The sequence below is a fragment of the Phyllopteryx taeniolatus genome, chromosome 8 (genome assembly GCF_024500385.1).
Source record: "Phyllopteryx taeniolatus isolate TA_2022b chromosome 8, UOR_Ptae_1.2, whole genome shotgun sequence".
In the NCBI taxonomy this organism is placed as follows: Eukaryota; Metazoa; Chordata; class Actinopteri; order Syngnathiformes; family Syngnathidae; genus Phyllopteryx; species Phyllopteryx taeniolatus.
In genome coordinates, this window is record NC_084509.1 from 6,560,001 (window position 1) to 6,569,935 (window position 9,935).

Below are 9,935 nucleotides of genomic sequence, written 5' to 3' on the forward strand. Positions count from 1 at the left end.
ACCTCCTATTTCCCAGACAGCAGCACTTGCCTGAGGGTGCATGGCCAAGTACAAATACACATAATGAGATTATGTTGAAAAAAATAACTAAGAATAAAGGGACAGGGGGCTTATATGGATTGTTTTACATTAGTGACTTAATTTGTAAACAGCAATAGAAGCGTCAGCGGCAAATACAGGATACATGTGTTTCTTACCTTGACACAAATGACAGGAATAAGAATGAGACATAATTTGTAAGTATATAATTGTGTTTTTCAGTACTTAAAACTAAACCAAAAAGAAAGAACTTAACCTGATAACAAAATAATATTGGGCCCTTCAGTCCTGGAGGGGGCAGTCAAAAGCGTTTGCAAACTACAGTTCTACACGCAGCAGTCTTTTTCTTTTCTTTTTTTTTTGTACCACAGCACATCTGTTTGATCTGGTGGGTCACTGCTCTGCTTGGCCCCAGCATAAGCGGACTTTAAGAGCAAAAACTGAAAATGAATTCCTTGATCAGCACCTCCATTCTAATCTGCACCAAAATGTTACGAGTCATTTCTTGGCCCATGTGAAAATGTAGTGTTTTTTTGTGCTCTTTTTATGTATTATCAATACATAACATCCCATCTTGTGTCCTTCGCTATCACTATACAATTTTTTAAATTATTATTGTCATTCATTATTTATGCCGGGTGGAGGTGAGACCAGAGATCTACCAAGGCTGGCAAATCCCAAACATGTTCCTGTTACTGGTTTGATTGATAAACTAGTTTGATGTGATAGACCATACATTTCCACTTCAGTCCTGAATTGGCCGTAATTCACAATTGCCAACATCCATACGCTACAAGCATACAGCATACCGCAGCTGTATCAGTTGGATCTGGTGAGTCACAGCCCTACTTGCGCTAGTGGTCTATAATATTTGAGGGTAAAAATAAAATCCTCCAGCTGCAGCTTTATCTACACCAAATTGTGACAAGGTCTTTCTTGGTTAGTTGTATGGAAATTGATTAAATGTTTGCAAAACAAATTTAAACAAAAACAAATGCATAAATAGTCATCAGTACATAGCCTCCAGCCTTGCACTACAATCGCACTCAGTAGTGTTGCAGTCATCCAGTCAGGCACCAAAGATGCAGTATATGCATGACAAGCGCAGTTTGAAAATCGTAACATGCTTGTCAGTCATGTTGTATGCCAGTCTTGTCCGTGGTGGTAATGCACACTACACAGATGGTGCCAACTGCCCAACACAAACCTTAATCCACTGGATTTTACTGGGTCTGGTGGGTCACCGCCCTACTTGGCCCCAATGCAAGCAGACTACAGTGTCAATCTCCACCAAATAATGTAATGGTTTCTACCACTCAACAAACATTTTTTAATAATTGGTTCTGTAGTTTTTTGTCTGATAACTAACTAGTAACCAACTATCAATAAATCAAACTTTCAGCCTCATGCTGATATAGTGTCACACTTGGTGGAGGTGAAAATGCATTCACATTTTGTCTTGCATTATTCATCAGCTTGCTCGGAAAAGTAGAGCGAGGAAACAAATCTAAGTTCAATCTGACTCGTGTCACCTCACTCTTGTGATTGTAATGGTGTCGACTGCGATGACTCTTCCTCATATCTGACTCATCACCTTTCCTGTCCTTTCCTTTACTCTTGATGGCAGCCTTTGTAAGCTTGCTGAAACAAATGTTGATAAATTCATGTGCCGCAGGAGTTTGGAAAAATCCTGCATCTTATTATTCAGCCTTGCCGGTCACGCGGCTGTGGTGCACCTCAGGCAAACACCCGCACTCCCCAGAGGGACAAAAGCTGCCAGGGGGAAGGCTTTGCCTAGCCCACACACACGTTTTTCTAATAGCACTGGAGGAGCAGGACAACATATTAATATCCCGATGTTGTATCTAAAGGTGTAATATTTAATCAATTAATCAATGACTAATCGATTATCAAATTAAACGATAATGATTTTTGATAATCCATTAATCGTTTAGAGACCTTAAAATTGCCCAAATCCTCAGAATTTCAGCCTCTCGTCAGTAAATATTTTTTATTACATTTATCATAATAATAAAGCAATAAATAATAGTTCTGCGATTGGATGGTAACCAGTTCAGGGTGTACCCCGCCTCCTGCCCGATGAGAGCTGGGATAGGCTCCAGCACGCCCGCGACCCTAGTGAGGAGAAACGGCTCAGAAAATGAATGGATGGCTGGAAGTTGACTGATTATCTTTGTGTTTTAACAAAATAAGACATTTGCAAAACAATTATTATAATTACAATTGACCATTTTCTAATGCATCACTATGGGGGGCATAAGCCAGTGCAAACTGTAGGCCGGTCCGAAGCCCGGATAAATGCAGAGGGTTGCGTAAGGAAAGGCATCCGGATTCAAACTTTGCCAAACAAATATGAGCATTCATCCAAAGAATTCCATACCGGATCGGTCGTGGCCCGGGTTAACAACATCCGCCACCGGCGCCCTGCAGGTTGACGGCTACTGTGGGTCGAAGTCGAAGAAGATGAGGTGGGGGTTCTTCGGCAGAAAGAGAAGAGGAAAGCACAGAGGATAGAACTGAATGTGGGGACTTTGAATGTTGGGACTATGACAGGAAAATCTCGGGAGTTGGTTGACATGATGATTAGGAGAAAGGTTGCTATATTGTGTGTCCAGGAGACCGGGTGGAAAGGCAGTAAAGCTAGAAGTTTAGGGGCAGGGTTTAAATTATTTTACCATGGTGTAGATGGGAAGAGAAATGGAGTCGGGGTTATTTTAAAAGAAGAGTTGGCTAAGAATGTCTTGGAGGTGAAAAGAGTATCAGATCCAGTGATGAGGCTGAAACTTGAAATTGAGGGTGTTATGTAGAATGTGATTAGTGGCTATGCCCCACAGGTAGGATGTGACCTAGAGGTGAAAGAGAAATTCTGGAAGGAGCTAGACGAAGTAGTTCTGAGCATCCCAGACACAGAGAGAGTCATGATTGGTGCAGATTGTAATGGACATGTTGGTGAAGGAAATAGGGGTGATGAAAAAGTGATGGGTAAGTACGCCATCCAGGAAAGGAACTTGGAGGGACAGATGGTGGTAGACATTGCAAAAAGGATGCAAATGGCTGTAGTGAACACTTTTTTCCAGAAGAGGCAGGAACATAGGGTGACCTACAAGAGCTGAGGTAGAAGCACGCAGGTGGATTACATCTTGTGCAGACGATGTAATCTGAAGGAGGTTACTGACTGTAAGGTAGTGGTAGGGGAGAGTGTGGCTAGACAGCATAGGATGGTGGTGTGGAAGATTACTCTGGTGGTGGGGAGGAAGATTAGGAAGACAAAGGCAGAGTAGAGAACTATTTGGTGGAAGCTGAGACAGGACGAGTGTTGTGCAGCTTTTCGGGAAGAGGTGAGACAGGAGGAGCTTCCAGAAGACTGGACCACTGCAGCCAAGGTGATCAGAGAGGCAGGCAGGAGAGTACTAGCTGCATCTTCTGGCAGAAAAGGAGAGGAGGACATTTGGTGTACCCAGAGAGGAACTGTGGTACTGCATGCGGAAGGCTGGAGTGGCAGAAGTATGTTAGAATAATACAGGACATGTACGAGGGCAGCAGAACAGTGGTGAGGTGTGCTGTAGGTGTGACAGACGAATTTAAGGTAGAGGTGGGACTGCATCAGGGATCAGCCCTGAGCCCCTTCCTGTTTGCAATGGTGATGGATAGGCTGACAGATGAGGTTAGACTGGATTCCCCGTGGACCATGATGTTTGCAGATGACATTGTGATCTGCAGTGAAAGCAGGGAGCAGCTGGAGGAACAGTTAGAAAGATGGAGGCATGCACTGGAAAGCAGAGGAATGAAGATTAGCCGAAGTAAAACAGAATATATGTGCATGAATGAGAGGGGGGGCAGGGTAAGAGTGAGGCTACAGGGAGAAGAGATGGCAAGGGTGGAGGACTTTAAATACTTGGGGTCAACCGTCCAGAGCAATGGTGAGGGTGGTCAAGAAGTGAAGAAACGGGTCCAAGCAGGTTGGAGCGGGTGGAGGAAGGTGTCAGGTGTGTTATGTGACAGAAGAGTCTCTGCTAGGATGAAGGGCAAAGTTTATAAAACAGTGGTGAGGCCAGCCATGATGTACGGATTAGAGACAGTGGCACTGAAGAGACAACAGGAAGCAGAGCTGGAGGTAGTGGAAATGAAGATGTTGAGGTTCGCTCTCAGAGTGACCAGGTTGGATAAAATTAGAAATGAGTTCATCAGAGGGACAGCCAAGGCTCGATGTTTTGGAGACAAAGTTAGAGAGAGCAGATTTCGATGGTTTGGACACGTCCAGAGGAGAAATAGAGAGTATATTGGTAGAAAGATGATGAGGATGGAGCTGCCAGGCAAGAGAGCTAGAGGAAGACCAAAGAGAAGGTTGATGGATGTCGTGAGGGAAGACATGAGGGCAGTTGGTGTTCGAGAGGAGGATGCAGGAGATGGAGGCTTACATGGAAAAGGATGACGCGCTGTGGCGACCCCTAAAGGGACAAGGGACATCGATTAATTGGGAAAAAAAATGAAAACAAATGAACTGACAGATGAATCGATTAAAACAAACATCACTGTACTATGCAATTATGGAAATATTATTATTATTTTATATTCAAGCAAAGTTGTATGTGTCTCTACAGTTTTCTTTTTTAATAAATGTTTTTCTTTTACTTTTACAGACACGTATGGTAATATTATCGCTATCATGGCGAAATATTCTTTTTCAAATTACTCCATGATTTCCGCCTCTAATTTATAGTGTCTGTGCTAACCTGCAGCCAGAACCGCGTATAGCGTCCAATGGACTGCAACCCCACAAGGTACAACAATTTTACTACAAGGTTATTATTTACACATGACTTGGGTTCAAAATCCTTCTTTCAGTCAAACAATTCATACACTGTGCATGAAGCTAATGTGGGCGATTTTAGTGAGAAAACAGTGTCTTCATTGTTAAAAGCAATTGTTCTTGTTACCAGTGAAACTCGAGCCACTAACACCTCGTTTGCAGAGGAGGCTCTATTTTATATTTAGAGATGTTGAGCGTCCACCACTTTCATTTTTAGCCTCTGCAGCCTCCACTGCGGCCTTTTTCTCTCTGTGCAGGTGAGCTTACCTTACAGGCGCCCACATGCTGTCCCCTTGCGTCAAACCTCCACGGTCTTGTTATTAGCCACCCAAACATTTGCACAGAGCCTAATCCCACCTTCTTGTCAGACTTCATACATGTTATTACACTGCGCAATGATGTGTGAAATGCTGCCGAGCTATCACTGATGAGTTGTGTTTGTGTGTGTGTGTGTGTGTGTGTGTGTGTGTGTGCTTGTGTGTCATACATGCATGACAACATGCTGCTCAATACCTGAACGGCACCATGTGTTGCAGTGTATAATTATGTTGTACAAATAGTAAAATATGGAAGTTCAAAACTGTCCCTTTTTAAGCTTTTGATCAGTTACAACTTTTCAACCATCTTTATCTTTGCTTGAGGTTAAAACAAGAATCCTGCTGATTGTGATTTTATTTGACACAAAGCAAAACTGGAGGTAGGTCATTCCCTAATTGGGTATTACTCCCTACAATTTTCATAGGATTCTGTCATGTCAAAAAATGTTGAATTTAATTTTGCTAAGTCATTAATTTATGAAATGTTCAAAATTCCATTTTGTTCTCTTGTATGTACAATAACTACAGACTCACGTTATGTATTTGAATCCCTTCAGCTATGAGCTCAGTTGACATGACGAACTGTCCGCTTCCATAAGTGACGTGGACACTGAGCAGAAACTAAATATATGCACGGTCAAAGAGTGCAGTGCCATAGGAGCATGCTGACACCAGTGTTGCAAACAGCTGGGGGCAACGCATGCACACACATAAAGTATTTTATATACAGTACACAGACTCCTTTCACTGCATGGAAGATATAGAACAGGAGGAACAGCCCTGATATTTTACTGTATCAGACAAATGAGAAGCAGAGTGAAACAGTAGCAGTTGCATTTGTTGGGTATGTAAAGGAATTCACAGACGGGTATTTCATAGAATGGATTGAATGAGGAGACACCACTGAAGGGTTCAAACCACCGCGCAGTGTGTAAGTGACAGCTACTGGATTGAAATAGCTCCCGCATTGCACACTGTATAATTATTTCTAAAATGAGATTAACTGAACATTATTATGTTGAATGAATTTATTGTGTTGCATTAATAAAGAGGCCAATGAGTACTGGTCTCTGTGTCACATAAAGTGAAAGAAAAAGAAATCACTGCATGTTTTACCCAGTCTGCCTGATGTCATGCTGGGTGTCAGCTGCCTGCGACTGGACCAGTCAGAGCTTCCAGCCGGTTGGACTGATGCATACTGACATGACTAAGGATTTAAAACTGGAGTTCAGACCTTTGGCACCATATTCACACCATGCAAGCTTTTCCTATGGCACTAAATGCCTTAGCTCACTGCAAAAATACACATGATGACACAGGTAAATAAATATTTGTACAGCTTGCACGTGGATGGACTACAATAATAGAGAAGCTCTTGGAGCTTGCTTGCTCTGTTACAGTCAGAAATACATCATCTTGGGAGGCCTGTTACAATATGTCCCTCAAGAAACCTCTCTACAATCTACAATAATCTACCCCATAGGAATACTTATTGGATTCCTGTTTATACATTTTCCAGGACCAAAAAGATACAGCTATGTTAGTAAGCCATAGATGTCCATCCATTTTCGTCCCCTTATCCTGACCAGGGTCACTGGTGGAAACTGTAATTGCCGATGCAGGGTGTCGCAACATCACAGGTTACAGCCATTCAAATTGCACATAAGCTTCTTTTAAAATATCCACACTCTTGCTTTAATTCTAGCTCACATCCTTTCTCTTTAGCAACACACTTTTTCCTTAACTATTAATAGATCTTTTTATGGTTTAATAAATGTGATAAAATACAATAAACTGTATGTGGAGCATCAAAAGCCTATGCAAGTGTTCAGGGCATCCAAATATCCAATCACTCAGGGTTCAGGGGGGATAGTTGCCAACTATAATTTTTTTGTGATGGGCCGGTCCAATCGGGTTTGACCGCATCGAACAGTGTCCGGTGGGCCTAACACGTTTTAGAAATGTGCACAGGGGAAACATACAATCACACACACACAGAGCAACAGCCCAAGCAACAATTAGAACGCAGAACCCTTGACCTTGAGATAGATGTGCTAAGCACCATGTTGCCCACCATATAAGTCAAGGGTACAAAAACTAGTACCTTTGAGAGTACCCTCACCTCAGTGACAAGAGGTTTTCCCGTGAAGGACCATCAACTTACAATCTCCCAGTAAATGGCTGGCAACCAGCCATATTGCCAACTCCTCAGTACGGAAAGTAGCTATTGGCTGTCCTAAAAGTCTGTAGAAGTCGCGAGATGACATCATAGCCTCATTTGCTTAGTTTATTGCAAAGGACGCTGTAGGAGCGAGGAATAACATTGTGGGAGAGATGCTAAGTATCTTAAGCGTTTAAATAAAAATGCAAAGTATGATTAGAACTTGCCTTACAGTTAGGGACTGGAGTTTGCATGTTGTCCCCGTGCCTGCTTTGGGATTTCTCTGGGTACTGCGATTTCCTCCCACATCCCAAAAACATGATGGTAGGTTAATTGAAGACTCTAAATTGTCCGTAGGTGTGAATGTGAGTGTGAATGGTTGTTTGTTTATATGTGCCCTGCGATTGGCTGGTGACCAGTTCAGGGTGTACCCCGCCTCTCGCCAGAGTCAACTGGGATAGGCTCCAGCACGCCCGCGACCCTAGTGGGGATAAGTGTTATGGTTTTTTGTGCAGCTTTTTTGCAACACTTGGGACTGGTCTCATGGTGTTGATAGAAGAATAAAACTCTCTTCACACATGTTAAGATCAAACGTAATTTTGTTTTTAGGGTTAGGGTTACAGAATGGTGACAAAAAAAAAAAAAGGAGGTGAGTTTGACCCTAGAAAGGCTCATTTCTATTTCTAAAACGGTTTCAAAATCCGAAAAGATAATTCAGAGAACCATAATAGACTGCACCCGACTTTATCAATTCTGTACTTTTTACTGTATGCTCTACTTTTTCCTAGCAGACTGGATGATGTCATATGGCAGAATATAGTTGACAATATGCTTTTAAAGGCTACCGAGTCTATCACAAATCTTATCGCAAATGGTCAAGGTTCTTCCTGGGCAGATGTCAGAAAAGCAATCGTACAGCCCACTCAAGCTTCCCCTTTTCTGTACCTGTTTTTGTTTGCCTCTACAGACAAGTTGTTAAGCGAGAAAAAGGTTGCGCGGTGCTCCCTTGGGTCACAAGTGAAAGTGGGTCTGTCAGGCTTTGAGCTTGGGAAAACTCCCCGCGATCTGTGCAGCCTTCTCACCAGATTAAACTTCTATCCTGTCTAGATATTGGACTGTGGATTCATCATCTTAGCTCACACAATCCGAAATAAGCAGACCTTATGTGCCTCTGCTCAGCTGCTCAGTTAAGAGCAAATCGCCACAATTGCTCTCTCAGCATGCTCATCCCGAGGATTATCGCCCCGTCTTTCTCATCAAGACTCTTCTTCTTCTTGCAAGCACTTCCCAAAGCCCTCCCTGCAGCTGGCACGCATGCAATACAGCTTCCCTCTCCGTCTCCCGCTCGTACTCTTCCCCCTGTGTCGTGCACAACCGCAACCACGGGGACAAAGATGGCAATCTCCTCCTCGTCGCCTGATCAGCATGGAAATTGGCTCATGTCTGCCAAAGCTCCTTTGCATCCTTTCAAGTGGGACATCAGACAGAGGAAACAGGAAGATAAATTGTTTATTTTTTCTTTACCTTTTCAGCGACTTCAGTGAACGACTGCTATTCCCAGTACGTGTGTGCGTGCGGCAGGCAAGCAGGACTCCCATTCATTCCAGAATTCCTGGTTTTGTCCATGCTTTGTTTTGGTCCCTCTTCTTCTTCCTTCTGCATTCAAACCATCCTTTTCTTTTATTCTCTCATCCTCATTATGGAGATGTTTTTTCCCCTTTAGAACTCCCAGGATGTTTTTTCTTCCTCTTCCTTTTTTCCTCTTCAGGAGTGTTTTATTCAGCGGCTTCACACCCTTTCTTTCTATTCCTCCCTCCCTTTTGCTTTTGTTCCCCTCTGCCTCTCTGCTACCGGCTGGTCCACACTGAAACCGACCACTCTGTCGAGACGGCTGATGCGGCTCTACGCGTGTGAAGGCATATGTGAATGTGCTTATGCTAAAGGAAGGGTGGTGAGGGGGGGGGGACTAAAGTAGCCTCTTAGCTGAGACTGAGACCACCCCTCTTTCTCCTCCTCCCTTCTAGAGATGGGCTTTCTAATGGCATGTACCATTAAATCCTCAGAATAGGGTCGGTTGCCGCTCTGAGGAGGGAAAGAGAAGAGGGAAATCAAGAGAATGTGAGAGAACAGAGAGGAAGAAAAAGAAGGCAATTGGGAAAACGCAAAAAGGTAGTCTGGGTAAAATGTGCTAAAATCGCATCATTCCTGGTTTCTCTGTGTTAAGATGTTTGTCTATGCATGCTGTCGACAACGAGAGAGTCCCACACCCCTGATTGAAGTTATCTTAAGAGAACAGCTAGAACACTATAATTGTATTACCGTATACCACAGAATGTTATTTTGGCAGTGGGGTGTGTTAATGCTGGACGGGTGATAAATGTATCATGCATAAAGCATTCCCACATGCTGGGATGGCTGCACAACTGCACGCACGCGTGCGTCAGGGATTGGGTGGGATGAGGGACATTTTGCATTTGGTGCCAAAACATTCAGTACACCTGCACAATTTAATGTGACAAAATAAAATCAAAAACAAAAAATGACATGCCCATTGCAAGGCATTTATTTTTTATACAACAGACATTTT

At 43.1% G+C, this 9,935-nt stretch overlaps 1 protein-coding gene across 6 annotated transcripts in view; it reads right to left on the reverse strand.

The window, feature by feature from the left end:
* Positions 1–9,729, reverse strand: part of LOC133482545 (galactosylgalactosylxylosylprotein 3-beta-glucuronosyltransferase 1) — a 95,176-nt gene extending 85,447 nt beyond the window's left edge. For 2 of the 6 annotated variants that reach the window (XM_061782788.1, XM_061782787.1), the window contains exon 1: positions 8,873–9,727. The gene's annotated coding sequence lies outside the window, so the exon portion shown is untranslated. Of the gene's footprint in view, positions 1–2,440; positions 2,538–8,872 lie in introns of all 6 variants that reach the window. The other 4 variants (XM_061782790.1, XR_009789827.1, XM_061782793.1 and 1 more) reach the window with 4 other exon arrangements.
* Between the last annotated feature and the right edge of the window lie 206 nt (positions 9,730–9,935).